This window comes from Diceros bicornis, chromosome 10 (assembly GCF_020826845.1).
Source record: "Diceros bicornis minor isolate mBicDic1 chromosome 10, mDicBic1.mat.cur, whole genome shotgun sequence".
In the NCBI taxonomy this organism is placed as follows: Eukaryota; Metazoa; Chordata; class Mammalia; order Perissodactyla; family Rhinocerotidae; genus Diceros; species Diceros bicornis.
In genome coordinates, this window is record NC_080749.1 from 1,888,046 (window position 1) to 1,898,107 (window position 10,062).

Consider the following 10,062-nt stretch of genomic DNA (forward strand, 5'->3'; position numbering starts at 1 on the left):
GTACCCGAGAATTTACGTCTCTGACCGTTTCCCAGGTGATGCTGCTGACCAGCCACACATTGAGAACCACCGGCTTAGAAACCCTAGGTTTCCAAGGATGCTTTGCTTGAGCAGACAGCCAAAACTATCAAAATCTTAATCAAGATTCACCAACAACTTCAATGTGTTGGCACTTGGATCTAGAGGCTCCTGAATTTTCAGGGGCTAAAGCAAACATTACTCTGAGTTCAGGGTTTGTGACTCTCCTAAGTGTCGCCCAATTCCTTTGCTTGCTTCCCTTGACCCCTAACTGGCTAGGAAAGAATATTAAAAACAAAGCCAGCTTTGAGTATTTAATCCTCAGTCAATTAAGACATTTTTGAGTAAGATTTTTTTTGACAGAATAGCCAACTTTATCTACACTATTGGAAATGAATTATTACTGATAACAATGGTTATATACTGAGGACCTAATATGTCTCAAGCCCTTTACATACTTTTATTGCTCTGCTTCTCAGAACCCTACGGGATCCCAGGTGTGTTTACTGTTTCTCCACCACTCCTCTAAGGAACCTCCCAGAACACACTCATATTTGACTTCACCATGCCTTCTCTCATTTAATATAACAGTAGATTAAAATTACAGAAGAAACTTGAAGGGGTCTTGAGCCCCAGCAGGAGAAGTTCTAAAGTCTATCCAGGACAAATGGCTTAATGTTTGTTTCTGAGAAGTTTCCAGGGACAAAAGTCTCCACAACCTCCAGAAACCAGTTCTGTTGATTATTAATATCTCTAATCAATGATATACATTAATTAACTGTTTTTTTATTGATTGGTTGATTGCTATATTACATTGCCATATAAAAAATTTTTCAATGTGTTTAGTTAAATAATTTTCCGTTTATATCCACTTTTTAAATTTAGCCTTCTCTGGACTTCCTCATACGTTGAAGATGGTAATTGTCACCTGTTAGCATTTTCCTCTTCAGTTTAGATAACCTCAGTTTCTTTACTGTGTTAAAAATAAGTGTTGTGCTTTTTTCCTCCAGTTCTTCTCTAGGTTCAATTTATTGGGTAGTATAGTGGAAAGATAACTTCAGAGGTCCCGTGTGGTAAAGAATCATCTTTGTACTGTATTCAATGTGAATAAAATCTCTATTAGTTTTGTGTTCAGTCTAATCTGGAATCTGAACCTTTCCTTCCTTCCTCCCTCTATTGCCTTGAATAGTTAATAATCCCAGACCTAGAGTTTTGCTTGTGGAAAGTGTTTGTTGTTTTTGTTGGTTAGTTGGCTTGACATTCTAACAATTCAATTTATTTAGTAGCTATGTGAGTTTTCCTATTTTATGTTATTTTTTGTGTCAGTTTCAGTATATCAGTTTTTTATAAAGTGAATTTTGACCTTTGTTGTCTAATTCGTAGTCCTAAGTATCTTACAAAATAGTGTATCTCGTTAAGATCTAAGCACTCTGTAGAGAATACTTCTTATTTGATTTCTAACATTTGTGTTTCATTTCTTTTTCTTTTCCTTAATCAGTTTTGCTAGTGGTTTATTAACTTTATTAATATTTTAAAAATAACTTTTAGCCTGATTTGTTTCTTTAGTATTTTTTCTATTTCATTGATTCTTATTTTTATTATTGTTTCCATTCTGTATTTTTTTCAGTGTGATTCTCTTTTAATTCTTGAGACAGAAGCTGAGATTATCGATTTCCTGTCTTTCTTCCATACTCATACATTAATTTAAGGCTACACACCATTGCCTTCTAAGCACAGATGTAGCTGGTATCTCTTGTCTTCTCTAGTGTATTTCTAAACTCTGTGCTGCAAGCCATGTCTGCCCCATAGTGTCTCCAGCCCATGAGCCTGCAACCATGCCAGCCTTTGTGTGTCTCCATCCCTCTACTTGAAGCTCATATCTTCTGTCCAGTGTCACCATCTCATATGACTGCAGCCCATGTCTGCCCTTTTGTGCTGTCAAGGTTTTCTCTCCCCTCTGTCCATACCACCTCTCAAAAGTCTCCATTTCTTGTTCCTGTAGACCATGCCAACCCATATGTGTCTCCATCCCCTCTCTCTAAAACCCATGTCACACAACTAGTGTCATTCTCTCATGTACATGCAGCACGTATCTTTCCTTGAGTGTCTCTATCTCCTGTGCCCGCATTTGATACCAGACCTCACATGTGTCTCTCACTCTATGTGTCTGCATCCCTTTCCATCCCTGAATGTGCCTGTCCGCTGTGCTTCAGCCTATGCCAGCTCGTGTTTGTCTATATTCTCTGTGCCTCCAGCCCATCTAGACAACCAGTGTTTTCATTTACTGTTCCTCTAGCCCCTGTCCAAACCCATGTGTTTCCCTACCCTGTGCCTGTAGCCCATGTGTGCCTCAAGTGTCTTCACCCAGTGTCCCACACTTGGGTGTCATTCACCTGTTAAAGGACACCTTGGTTCCTTCTAGGTTTTGGTCACTGTGAATAAAGCTGCTTTTTAGATGTTCTTAGGGGTCTGTGTGTGGATGTATATTTTCACGGTAGTTGGAGAAATACACTGCTGCACAATTGGTGCACTATATAGTGACACTATACTTAGCTTCACAAGAATTAGCAAGATGTCTTCTTAAGAGGTTGTACTGTGTGTATTCCCATCAGCAATCAATGCGATTTCCTATTGTCCCACATCCTCACCAGTAATTGGTATTGTCAGTTTTTGGTTTTTAGGTATTCTACTAGAAGAGTGGAGTATCTCATTGGTGTTTTAATTTGTTTTTTCTTAATGCACAATGCATTTTATTTTCCAATAATTCCTTGTTGTTGAACAATTTATATTTGCTTAATTCCCATATATATATATTTTTGGTAACTTGTCTATTCATATTTTGGTCTATTTATTTTAATTTGGGGAGTTTGTTTTCTTGTTGTAGCATTTGACTGGTTCTTTGAATATTTTGCATGCAAGTCTTTCTGCAGATATGTGTTTTACAAATGTATTATCCTAGTCAGGAGTTTGTATTTCCACTCTGTGAATGCTGTCTTTCCCAGATTGGAGAGTTTAAATTTAACCAAGTCCACATGATCAATTGTTTTCTTCATGGATTGTGCTTTTTGTGTGTATATGAGAACTAATCATCAAACTATAAATCATGAAGATTTTCTCTTGTTTCCCAGTATGATTTTTACAGTTTTGCACTTTATATTTAAGTTGATGAGTGATTTTGAGTAAATTTATGTCTAAGGTGCAAAGTTTGTGTCTTTGTTCATTTATTTCCATAGGGTCATCCTTTTGTATCATCACCATGGTTGATGATGACTAGAGACTAAAAGACTAAAGACTAAAAGACTATTATTTTTTATGTGGGAGTGCATTTATTGTCTTGACCAAGATCAAGTTTTCTGTATTTGCAGAGGTCTCTGTGTGGACTTTCCGTGCTTTTTCATTTCCCTCTGTGTCTGTTCATTTTAAAAATATCACGGTCTCTTGATTATTGTAGTATTGTAAAATATCACAGTCTCTTGACTTTGTAATTAATCTTGAAATTGAGAAGTGTGAGTTCAACAATTTGTTCTTCATCAGGATTGTCTATACTACTCAAGGTTTCAAATGAGTTGGTCAGTATCTACAAAATAGCTTGATGAGATTTTTATTGGAATTGCACTGGATCTTTAGATCAATTTAAGAATTGATATCTTAATAATATTGTGACTTTTGATCATGAGCAAGGAATATATCTCAATAGATTTATTTTTTCCTTTATTGCTTTTAAGAGTGTCTCATATTTTTTTCCACAGATATCTGTAAATATTTTATTGGATTTACACTTGAGAATTTCTTTGTGTATGTGTGTGTGTGGTTAATGATATTGTTTCATATTCTAATTATTTGTTGGTATGTAGAAAATCAACTGAATTTTGTATACTAAATTTGAACTTTGCCTCATGATATCTCTATAAATTCCCATCTGGGCACAGAACAGAGGGTTCCATTTCTGTTTGAACATCCCAAATCATGGCATTGAATAATCTGAATACTGAATTTCAGCCATTCACCAGAACTGCCAAGGCACACAGCCATCACTAATACTGCAGTTACAAGCCTTTTCTGAGAGGCGTGCCCTCAGATTCAGTAAAGAACACCCGTTTTCCACTCAGCCTGGCAGTGGCAGTTTGGCAAGAAACTTCAGAGCACTTACAGGCTTGTTCCTAGACCTGAGCCAAACTATCCTTGTCTTCCCTTGTTGAAACTGAGTCTGTGCAGAGCCTGCCTCAGCTCTAGGTCTTAAGGCTCTCTCACACATAACTTCCATGACCCACGGCAGTTACAAGCCTAGTCCGAGAGGCATGCCCTCGGATTTACTAAAGAACACCCGTTCTCTACTCGGCTTTCCAGTGGCAGTTTTGCAAGAAGACTGCAGAGCCCTTAGAGGCTTGTCCCTGGAGCCAAGCCAAACTATTCTTGTTTTCCATTTCTGGATCTGAGACGGTGAAGGACCTCCCTCAGCTCTACGCGTTAAGGCTCTCTCACACATCACCTCCAAAAACACAGTGTAGTGACAAGCGTTTCCAAGAGGCATGCCTTCAGATTCAGTAAAGAACACCCATTCTCTACTCGGCCTGCCAGTGGCAGTTTGGCAAGAAACTGCGGACCCCTTAGAGGCTTGTCCCTAGAGCCCAGCCAAACTATCCCTGTCTTCCATTCCTGGAACTGAGTCAGTGCAGAACCTCCCTCAATTCTATGTGTTAAGGCTCTCTCACACATAACTTCCAAGGCACACTGCAGTTACAAGCCTGTTCCAAGAGGCTTGCCCTCAGATTCACTAAAGAACGCCCGTTTTCCACTTGGCCTGGCAGTGGCAGTTTGGCAAGAAGACTGCAGAGCCCTTACAGGCTTGTTCCTAGAGCTGAGCCAAACTATCCCTGTCTTCCATTCCTAAAACGGACACTGTGCTGAACCTCCCTCAGCTCTAGGAAGTAAGGCTGTCTCACACATAACTTCAAAGACACACTGCAGTTAAAAGCCTTTTCTGAGGGGCATTTCCTCAGATTCACTAAAGAAAACCGGTACTCAATTCGGCCTGCCAGTGGCAGTTTGGCGAGAAACTGCAGAGCCAGATTGTACGTATAACTGAGATCAAATGGTATTTGTCTTTCTCTGTCTCAGTTATTTCACTTAGCATAATGACCTCAAGGTCCATCCATGACATTGCAAATGGCAAGATTTTTTTCTTTTTTATGGCCGAATAGTATTCCATTGTAAACATGTACCACATTTTCTTTCCTTTTTTTTTGTGAGGAAGATCAGCTAACATGTGCCAATCCTCCTCTTTTTGCTGAGGAAGATTGGCCCTGGGCTAACATCCGTGCCCATCCTCCTCCACTTTAAATGGGACTCCATCACAACATGGCCTGACAAGCGGTGAGGCAGTGAGCACCTGGGATCCGAACCCCGGGCCACCACAGCAGAGCACACGCACTTGACCACTACGCCACCAGGCTGGCCCATACCACATTTTCTTTGTCCACTCATCTATTGATGGACATTTAGGTTGTTTCCATATCTTAGTAATATAAATAATGCTGTAATAATCACAGGGGTGTATATATCTTTTCAAGTTAGTGTTTTCATTTTCTTCAGATAAATACACTGAAGTGTATCTATTTTTAATTTTTTCAGGAACCTCCACTGTCTTTTCCATAGTGGCCGCACCAATTTCAATTCCCAAGAACAGTGCACAAGGGTTCCCTTTTCTTCACATCCTTGCCGACACTTATTATCTCTTGTCTCTCTGATGATCACCATCCTTACAGATGTGAGATGATAGCTCTATGTGGTTTTGATTTGCATTTCCCTGATGATTAGTGACGTTGATCTCCTCATGTATGTGTTGGCCATTTGGATGTCTTCTTGGGACAAATGTCTACGTAGTCCTTTGCCCATTTTTTGATTGGATTACTTTTTTGTTATTGGGTTGTATGAGTTCTTTATAAATTTTGTTATGGGTTGTATAAGTGTTTCATAAATTTTGGATATTTAACCCCTTATCTAATACATGGTTTGTAAAATTTTTCTCCCAGCCTTTTAATTGTGTTGGTTGTTTCTTTTGCTGGGCAGAAGCTTTTAAGTTTGATGTAGTCCCATTTGTTGATTTTTTTTGTGTTGTTTGTGGTTTTGGTGGGATATCCACAAAATCATTGCCAAGACCAATGTCGAGGAGCCTCTTCCCTGTGTTTTCTTCTAGCAGTTTTACAGCTTCAGGTCTGAGAATGCCCAAAAGGCTGGGAGGAGGAATGTCCCTTTTTTTCGGTGCTGAACAGATTCAGTCTCTCATTTCTCTATCAAGCAGTTTTGTTCAGACCTTATAAACACAATTCTTTCCAATTTTAAGTCAAATTAAAAAGGTCAGCCTGCCCCATTCACCCCAAAAGTGCCCCCTAGGCTTCCCTGGTCAAGGAAATTCCCCCTGGGTTTCTGTTTCCTAGGAATTCCACCCTAGGTTCCTCTGACCTAGGGAATGTACCAGTACCCCCTTAAGACACCTAGCCTTAAGCCTTGAAAACAGCTCAAATAAACTCTGAACTGTTGACTTACGATAAGGAGGTCCGGGTTTCAGGAGAACTCACCGGGGTCACCTGAAGAATGCAGTGATCTGGGGGGCAAAATGGGCCCCTATTGGTACCCAATGCCAGTTCAGTGAGGATTCCAGGTGGTCTCTGGTAGGTTTCTCTGAAATCCTGCCATAACTACACCAACAAATGTCTACATAAATAATCCATAATCAATCCATAAATCAAAATTGGGGTGAGTTTATTATGAGCCAACTTTTGAGGACCATGGCCCTGGGCCTTCCTTCCATAAGGAAGGAAGGACACCAAAGAAGTGGGGTGTAGAGAGCGGTTATATATCTTCAAAGAGCATGTATGATATAGGATTGTAATGTCCCTTTTACTGTAGCAACAAGATCGCCCTGTCAGATTGCCCTGCCAGAATAGCTATTGATAGACACAGTGGGGAGCAGGTCTGCTGTCTCAGTGGGCTTGGCTGGTGTCAGGTCTGTTGTCTCGAACTGGGTGGTCACAGGATGACTGCAACAACCAAATCCTAGCTTAGGGAGAAATGCTCATCCTTAAGGTAATGCCAATGAGGGGGAAGTTGCATCCTTATCTTAAGGGCATTTACTCTTCTCTTTGGGACATGGCAAAGCAGATACACAATGCAGGTGACAAGCCATTTTGGAAAAACAAACTCCGGCCGAATTACTTTTACCCTAAACGGCTTCCTCATGTGCTCCAATATATCCTATTGCTTGCCATTTATTTATCAGCTCCTTAGTACTCATTGTGTGTCTGTTATGTATATAGAATATGTAATATCCTGGGGAAAACAGGCGTTATACGATATGGTGCCTGGATGCAAGGAGCTTATAACCCTACTTGGAAAATAACTACATTTCTGAAATGCTAAACAGAAATACAGCAGAGAAAAAGACATGCCTCGATGGTCGAGGAAATGCCACAACAAAGTTATTAATTGAATGCAAAACAGCGACAATCAGCACAAATGCCAAGAAAGCTCTGGAGACTCAAGTTTGCTCAACTAGCTTCTCACAATAAAGCAAAGATTCAGCACTGGTTCTGGAGAGACCTTGATGTGGACATATGGTGATGACTTTGAATTCTTCTGAAGAGGATTTTTTAAACATAGGAAATAATGTGTGATTATTCTAACTAAACATAGATTTTTAAAATGTCAAAACGAGTGGTACCCCTGGTGTGTTATTTCTGAATAACAGCTGTCATTGTCTTAGCTTTTTCCGCATAGTGTTTGCTCCTGTTTCACACCAGCCCTATGAACAGGGCCAGGGCGGGTATTATTCCTGATTTCCTGATGAGAACGCTGAGGCCTTGTAAAATTAGGAGATCTGTCTGGGCGCCAGTATTGATGATATCCTAGGATTTTTGTCTACTCAGTATTTTTCTTTATCTTCTGTAATTGCCATTATGTTTCGATATAACTGATAACTTGCTACCTTGGTTTTTCAAATGAAACCCACAAAGTTTGTGGGTATCTTTTGGTACCTTGTTAAGCAAATGAGGAAAATGAGATTACCAGCTACACCTGCTGCTCATATTGACAAGCCATCTCCTTTATTTTTCTACCTGACAAGCGTGTTCATTCAATAGATATTAAGTGGCAGTTATGCAGTCATCATGACATTGTCAAGAGTGGGAGGATTGACAGGACAAGTGTGCACACTTCTCGTGCTGAGGAGGCTCTCAGTGCATTTGAAGGAAGATGAGATACACTCAGGAAAGTGTTAAGCCGCCACCCTTCCAGACAGCACAACACTATTGTCAAAACGAGGGGTGCAGGTGTGCCGTGTCTGTGTGCTGATTCCAGAGGGGTCCAGGTGAGCTGGGGCTTCAACCAGACTTTAGTGATTGATGAGACTCTGAGGGGAGGACCAGGGAGGGCCTTCTAGTGGAGTGGAGCTTGACTCAGGAAACAGGGAGAGACGAATTTGGGGGGGTGGACGGGAGGCATGTAGAAAAATGTAAGTGATAGTCTGGTTGAAGAGATGGCAACTGTAGACACTAAAAAGCTATGAAAGAAATTGTGTTTTCCTTATTTTCTGCTACTGGAGCCATGCGGTGAAGGAGAGGATTTGAGATTACATCACAGCACTGTAATGTGTGAGAGTCCTGGGGTGTGGCTGAAAGCCTGGAGGACCAACTGAACTTTCCATATATATATAGTTTATATGGGGTTGTATAGAGTGCTTATAGCATACTTTGTATTGGGGTGAACATGGAATCCTAAGTGAAACCATTTATCCCATTGGCTGTTGGTGCCACCTGTTTTATATGGAGCCAGCGAAGTCCAACCCTGAGTGGCATTGTATTAGGATGATGAAGCGCTCTAGGCAAGAGTCCCTTCATCAGGGGATCTGCAGCTTGCTACCTGGATAGATGCCTGGCTACAACTTCCATGAAAGGTTCACATGATACAGATATGAAGGAGGCAGGATCCTGTGCCTAATGGCTGGCAACGGGCAGGGAGACATTTTCCTAAACCAGCAGCTAGTGCAGCACTGTCAGGACATCATGCCTGCCATCCTCCTTTGCCCAAGTCTTACCTTCTTCCTCTAAGTATGAGGATATTCTCTGATGTTTTGGCCAATCCACATATATGGAATCCCTTCAGTTTCACCAATGAGAGCTCATTTCTAAATTCATGCTAATTAAATGAACCACTCATTTCACCAGTGAAAAGCTATTTCTGATATTCAGTAAGCTAAGTAGCAAAGCCTCTGGTGCTTATCAAGATATGACTAGCTTAAAGAGCCGTGAATAGCTGAAACGCACAGCAAGGTCTGAAATGTTACACTTTCTGATACAAGACTAGCTGACCCCTGGAATCTGAATTCTCTATTAGGGTCAATGACTGTCCCTGAAGCTAAAGCTTGAACTAACTGATCTATGCATTGTGTATTACCGTCAATGCTGAAGAATATTCTATGAATTTCTTAATTTGTTAAAAAATTTACAGAAAGAACATCTCTTGTCCATCAGTTAATTCAGTTTACTTTATAGTCCCAACACGATAACTACAGTATGTTTTTTGTTTTTAATTTGCTCTTTACCTCTGCCACACAGTTATTCTCTTCACTTTGCTTTATAATCCACAAAGGTTTGGGGAAATATACACATAAGTAAGTAAAATGTCATGAGGAGAACCCAGGGCATGCATATATTGAACACACACATTCTAAACATGTTGTTGTTCTGAAATCCTAATGAGAAGTTTTGCAAGGCCTCAAAGTGGCCTCCTTTGTGAGATTTCCACTTTACTCCCTGGTGCCGGGTGTAGTTATGAGCCTTCTCATTCTGTCCAGATTCTATTTGTCTGTAGCTGGGAAAAGTTTTCTTTGCCAGCAGATCCCTGTCCAATTCTTTTATTCTTGTCTGGTTTATTTACTTTTTCACTATATTTCTCCCAAACAGTTCCCAACGTGGACCTAAGACAAGTCAGTTTCCTGGACCTTTTGTTGTTGAAGGCAGGGAAGCTATTATTATCCTGTGGTGCCTA